The sequence below is a fragment of the Dermacentor variabilis genome, chromosome 2 (genome assembly GCF_050947875.1).
Source record: "Dermacentor variabilis isolate Ectoservices chromosome 2, ASM5094787v1, whole genome shotgun sequence".
In the NCBI taxonomy this organism is placed as follows: Eukaryota; Metazoa; Arthropoda; class Arachnida; order Ixodida; family Ixodidae; genus Dermacentor; species Dermacentor variabilis.
Genome location: NC_134569.1, coordinates 82631406 through 82637775, shown reverse-complemented (window position 1 = coordinate 82637775; position 6370 = coordinate 82631406).

The window sequence follows — 6370 nt, the reverse complement described above, 5'->3', positions numbered from 1 at the left end:
GGGAAACATTAGCTTACAAACTATACACGGTGGTCGTCATACGCGCAAGGACACGCATGACCGTAGTATACACTCAATGACCACGAGCCCATGCAATCATGACGCTCTATAGTGATGGGGTGTGCTAACAGCGGGGAGCATGCGCGCTTGTTTCAAACTGAATGTTTCATGCTGCTGCTCCTTTTTCCATTATGCGCCGCTACCTCCAAATCTCTGCAGATCACGCGACATCCAACACTGGACGCGCAGGACGAAAACGCGCATTAAGCTTCCAGCCTTCTCGGCTCGTCCTGGCACCCACAGCTGATCACGTGACCTCCAACACACGTTGCATGGGCTTCGTATGCGCTTGGCCGCACTGGCAGATTGGGCTCAGCGGGCTGGGTCCGCTCTTACCGCGCATGCGCCGTCGCGCAGTAGACAGCACGACGGCGACGGCGACCGTGCGAGCGGGCCTCGGGTGTGTCCGTTTAATTGCTATGGCAATAAAGATTATTCACTACACATCGAAGTAAAGACTTCAATGTCACATATTTAAGAAAGAATGTCTTTGTAAAGCCACGCCGTAAAAGTAGTGCTGGAGAATTGAAAACTTTGTTATTTCGTTTCAATGTTAAAAAAGCGAAGTTACTCTCTTTGGTATATTTTCTAGTGTTAGGAGCCCCTCCTTGGTGCTTTCTTGAAGTTTTACGTCAGTCTCGCCCACTTTTCTTGAATAGAAATAGAAACATAAATCTATAAATATTGAATTGCCAGTGCAGTGACATGCTAAACACGGCGTATATTTATGGTTATTTACGTGCTCCAACGAAAGAAGGGAGGGTTTTGGGAATTACAGGCCAATGTGCATTTCTTCGTGTCTTACTGTGACACCTTAAAGTCGCTGCATCTGGTGTTCGTCTTCCTGCACGAAATCTTTAAAAACTGCCTTTGGCAAATAGCGCAATTATGACCCTCGGGCTAAATTACACGTTGAAGCAGCCAATAATTCTACGAGAATATGAAATGCTTATTGGAAAATTAACGTAAGTACAGTAATTATAATTTTTACTGGTGTAATTAACATTTCAATTAATTTGTGTCCGACGATGTGCATTGTAGTTCTTGCATAAAACAGCGTTTTCATTAAAATAACTGAAACGACAGTGCATTTTTATAGCGAGTTTGTTGGCGCGTGCCCCGAAACCAGTGCCATCCTCACAATTCACCCCAAGTCGGTATGCCTTGCAAACTAAATGGCTACAATTCGTGTATTGAAATGCGTGCCGTAAAAGACATTAATTAAAAGTAAATTAATTTAATTATTTATTCAATTAAGCATCTTGATTTCTTGCAGAAGTATTGGTTGCCTCATCGAGTAATGTAATTTAGCTCGAGGGCTAGAATTGCGCTATCTCAAGGACCATTCTTAAACATTTGGTGCAGCTAAGAAAAACGGCCTATATAATAGGATATACATTCTATATTACAAACATACATGAATTTCAGTCACCGAGGAACTTCTAAAAGTAATCTTGAATTGCCATTTGTGGAGCCATCACCCACATGATGCTACATCTGTTCTCTAAACCTTGGAATCGAGATATGGCCACATTTTTATCTTCTTCTGAAGGGGGGGGGGGCTTATTTGCGTCAATACTTCGATGGGGGCTTGAATCAGGCTCGATTCACGGTAAAAGAATACCCATTTGGTATCAGAAGATGTAGTAAACGCGGATTATACTTATATTTGTTCTGCAGCTGTACTGTCACTGGTTGAATAATCTCAAGCCGGAACAGCATTCATTCACTTCAGAAATAGCACAACACGATTCAATGCGCGTACTTCACCATCCCATATTTTAGTATTATTTTTATTTTTCAATGACAAGCGAGTGACATGAAAATGTTGTAAGGGGCCATCTCTCACCGAAGGAGAATCGCCTAACATTAGTGAGCACCGAAACGTCTCAAGATTTTTAGGAGATACGGGACCAGAGTCCTCCCGGCGCTTTACGGCAAAATTTCGCTCAGGTTTCTTCCTCGCACTGAAACGAAACAACGTAGTAGTGAACGTTGGGTGTCGACTGCCAGTTCGAGAAGCCGGTTTTCGGAAGACATTGCCAGAGATATTTCCCACTGATGGCAGTGCCCTCAGACGCCAGCGTTGTCCTTAAAGATCTCGATCTCGATCTGGAATCAGCGCAATCAGGTCAATGCTGTTGCGTGTTGCCTTTCTGCTTCTGTGACGAAGTTGCAGAGTGAAATGCTTGCCCGAGGTGATGGCGTAACGCTTGAATTTTTTTTTGAATTTCTGTATCGCCGTGGCGAGGTTACTGATGTGTCCTCGAGGTAGTGCACTTGAAACACGCAGTCACAGTGGCCGTGATTGGAGAACTCGAGACCTTGCAGCCTTCACTTCCTGTTGTTCGACCAATCGAATGCAAGCTGAGGGTTACACATGTGTCGTACTTTCTGCACAGCTGCCAGAGGAAGAACCTTGGGCCCTTTCAAACGAAGCTTATATAGCGGGGTTCCTGTTCCAGGAGAAAGTTTTACTGTGCTGCAGGAACCACCGTGTCATCACTCGACGATCGGCAAGGGGCCTTACGTTTTTTGCCCAAAGCTTATGTAATCGCGATGGAATTGTTCCACGCGTCCGTGCTGCAGCACATAGCGAGAGGCCTCGAAGAGCCCGAGGCTCAAGCGCAAGTGATACCGGAAGTGGCCGGTACCAAAGCAGCTAGTGGTAACGTAAGGTTGGCGCCCGTACTTCCACTTTGTGACTTTTTCGTTTCCTCGTCCATACGCGACAGCCCCATTAACAACGGTGAAGAGGACGTGAAGAGCGGACTGTCGGACGCCAGCAGTTCTGACGACGATGGCCTGAAGCGCCCCAATGACCTGTACGAGAGGTACCTGTTTCGAATCCGAACACAACGGGACGGCGAGTCTCACCGAAAGTTTCTGCAAGCGCTCAAGGACCAGGCCGACAACTGCGACTTTGGCGATTCCTCAGACGTCATGGTTCGCGACCAGGTGATATTCGGCACCAACAATGCCGAGCTTCGAGAGCTTATGCTTGGCCAGCGAAACCTCACAATGGCCAAAGTTGAGGAATTGTGCCGAGCTGCGGACGATGGGATGCTCGGAAATCACGTCTTGGGCAACAGCAACAACAACAACCCCAACTTTCGGAAGCGGCGCATTCGAAAAAGGTATGGCCAGTCCGAGAGAAATCTTGATCAAGGAACAACTTGTGCCGCATGCAACATTGTCCATGGTTCCAGAAGCTGTCCTACGCAGGAGAGAATGTGCTACTTGTGCAGGAGAAGGGGCCATTTCGGACCAGAGTGTACCGCGGGGCCAGTTGTGATCGAAGATGCGCTCGAAAACAGCGATGAATTCGAGGAGTGCGAACTGTTCGGCTGGTTTCACCCAGACTTCTTCAAAGGATTCGGTGTGTTTTGATGAGTTATGAATGTCGAGTCATTCAGCCGCGGGATGACCAAAGATTCCTTGATCAAATTGCTGGAAGTGCTGTTGCGACAAAAGTGAGCTATGTACTATTCGGCGGAAAGCTTCCAGGCCGAAGCGCTCGTCGCTGTACATGACATAAAATATTGCGATGGTGCAACAGTTGTTGGAACCGGGCAACTGTAGCAGTACATTTACGCTTGGGGTTCTACTGTGCAAAATTAAACCAGTGGCGCAGTGACTCGCAATTCTTCAAGGCATTATGCAGAGTTAGGTATCGAGGGCTTCGGTCTGGAAACTTATGCGACAGGTATCGCAAATAGGCATTATTGAATGTACCCGAAGACGTCGAATTTCTGTTGTTGTGATCTACGGATTCAATACTGTATTAAAAATTTGGTTGAAACTCAACGTGTTGTATTCGCAGTGCGTAGTAACGTATTCTGTTGCAGGAAGCGCTCAGCAACGGTTCCTGATGGAATGTGTCAGTAAGATTAATGGTTAAGTATGTCCTCTCCATTCTTTTTTCTTGGGTAAAGGTTGAGATAAAAGTTACTAATGCATTACATTGTACATGATAGATAAACGAAGAAGATAGATGCGAGAAGTGTGGTACGTACTACCCTATTCATCCGCGCAAATATATCCTGGTGGGACACACAAGAGGGTTGACCAGATGGAGCGTCAGCAGCAGTCATTGCGTTCAAGAATTAGTATATTCACATGCTCATGAACTAAAACAATGAAGATTAGTACTCATTTGTACGTTTTGGTAATTTAGCAGCATACAAACCTTTGGTCAGAAAAATTGCAGGTCCTGAAATCAACTTAACAAATTTTACAATGATAACTTTTATCGGCTCCTTCGTCACTCTGTTGGTTGCTGGAATCCCAAAGTGCTTCATTAGAATATTATAAAGTAATAAAGTCATAGTGCCTCACGACGATTCGAACTCTAGGCCCGCAGCCTGTCAGTTGATGGATTTAGCTTTCGGCCTTTTCACACATAGTGCACGAAAGAATTATGCGCCCGAACCATACCGTGCCTAGCCTGTTGAGCGTCTGTTACAATAAATGGCTGATCGCACGTTCTGCGATTTATACATAAACCAGTGTTGAGACAGAATAATATGAATGAAGCCAGTGGCGAGAAACGAGTTGTAGGATAGGAAAGAGGAGTGAGAAAGAGGTCGTGCCTTTCCGCTTTTGCACCACAAGAGAGCATCACCGACACAAATAAAAACCGGCCAAAATTATTTTCTCTAAGGGTATCTTCCGGTGGTCGTTTCGGAGCGCCCCAGAAGCAGGCATCTTATTCGGGGGGCCGAAAAATGATGCTCCGTCTACATTCGGCTGATTCTTTAAAATTACTGAAATTCGAGTCAGAGCGCCCCGAAATGCTCCCTCCGGCGACGACGGAGCAATTGCGATATCGAGCCAGTCTATGGTCTCGTGAGCGCTAGCTATGCAGCCTTCATCAACGCACTTTTGCTGGCGACAGCTCGGCCGTGTAGGCGGTTTCGTAATCGTGCTGTCATGCTGTCATGCTTTGTGGGCTTCAAGTCGATGATGACAAAGCGGCATCGTTTGCATTTGTTAGCGGCACCTTCAGTTATTCCTTCGAGTCGAGAGGCGACCAGTGACAGCGGCTCCATAGTATTGCTAAAAGCCTGCTCTGCTAGCGTAGGACTGCTTTGAAGGCGACAGGCACTGTAGTGGTCGCTGTCACTGCCGACTATTTAACTGAATTTATGTAACTGTAATTACGTTAAGTTTATGTAACTGTAATTATCCCATGAAACTGTAATTTTATGCATGTTGCGGAACGAGGCGGATGGGCAGAGGCGGAGGGGAGAGCCTGAACTTGCCGCGTTATGATTGTAGCATAATAACTTTAGTATATTGCAATGGAATACAAGAGGCAACTTGTGCGTCCTGTCCGCGTCGGTGTCACCGTTCACGCTTTCGGTCGTTCAGTCGTTCGCGCTTTCTTCATTTAAAGTATAGTAAGGTGATGGACATGAGCCTCATGCTCATGGGCAAGCCCATGTCAATGAGCGTGTTTTGTCGTCTGACTGCTTTTTAATCCACATTTGTTACCTATATTGCTACCACATTATGGCGCTCTCATTTCTGTCAGCAAAATTTGTACATTTTGCGTCTATCCATAAACATGAGCACAATGAGGGTCTACAATTCGTTACCTTGCTGTTGTCCCTGTTCTGTCCTATCTGCAAATGATGTAACAGATTTGAAGGCTTTTTTTCGAATTGCCTCTATGTGAGAGAGAGAGAAAGGGAGAAGCGATTGGAATTGAGAGCTAAGCATTAATTTGAGGCTAGGGAAATATTAAGATACAAACGAAGAGAACCCTTTGAGAAATGCCGTAAGATTTTGCTGAACGAGCCTCTGCGGTCATTTTTAGTAAGATAGCAACACCAACCACTCATTGCTCTGTAATGTAAAGCCAAACAACACTTTCTTGGAGAGTTAAAATATTTGTACTTAAATGTGGCTTGGGCATTTAAAAAAAATCCGTAGTTTGAAAGGCTGTAGTAGAAAACACAAGTGACAGTACAGTGTCATAACATGCACATGGATGCGATTATACCACAAGTAAAGAAAAAGTAACAGTAGAGGCGACTGGCTAGTGAAAGAAGAGATTTTATGGCTTCCATATAAACGTTGTTATCGACCTCTCGTTAATAACCTTTTGAACGCTGTCGGTGCCGGACGCATCCTTGATCTTCAGTGTGAACTTGTCGTTGTTTCTGAAATACGTGACGGGAACGATAATAAATCGTAACTTGCCGACACCCTGGCACATAGATTTTTTTACAGAAATTATTATAGGGAACTCTTGCGCTATAATTTCTATACGGGAGCAGCAAGCGTGGTGGCTTAACCAGCATGC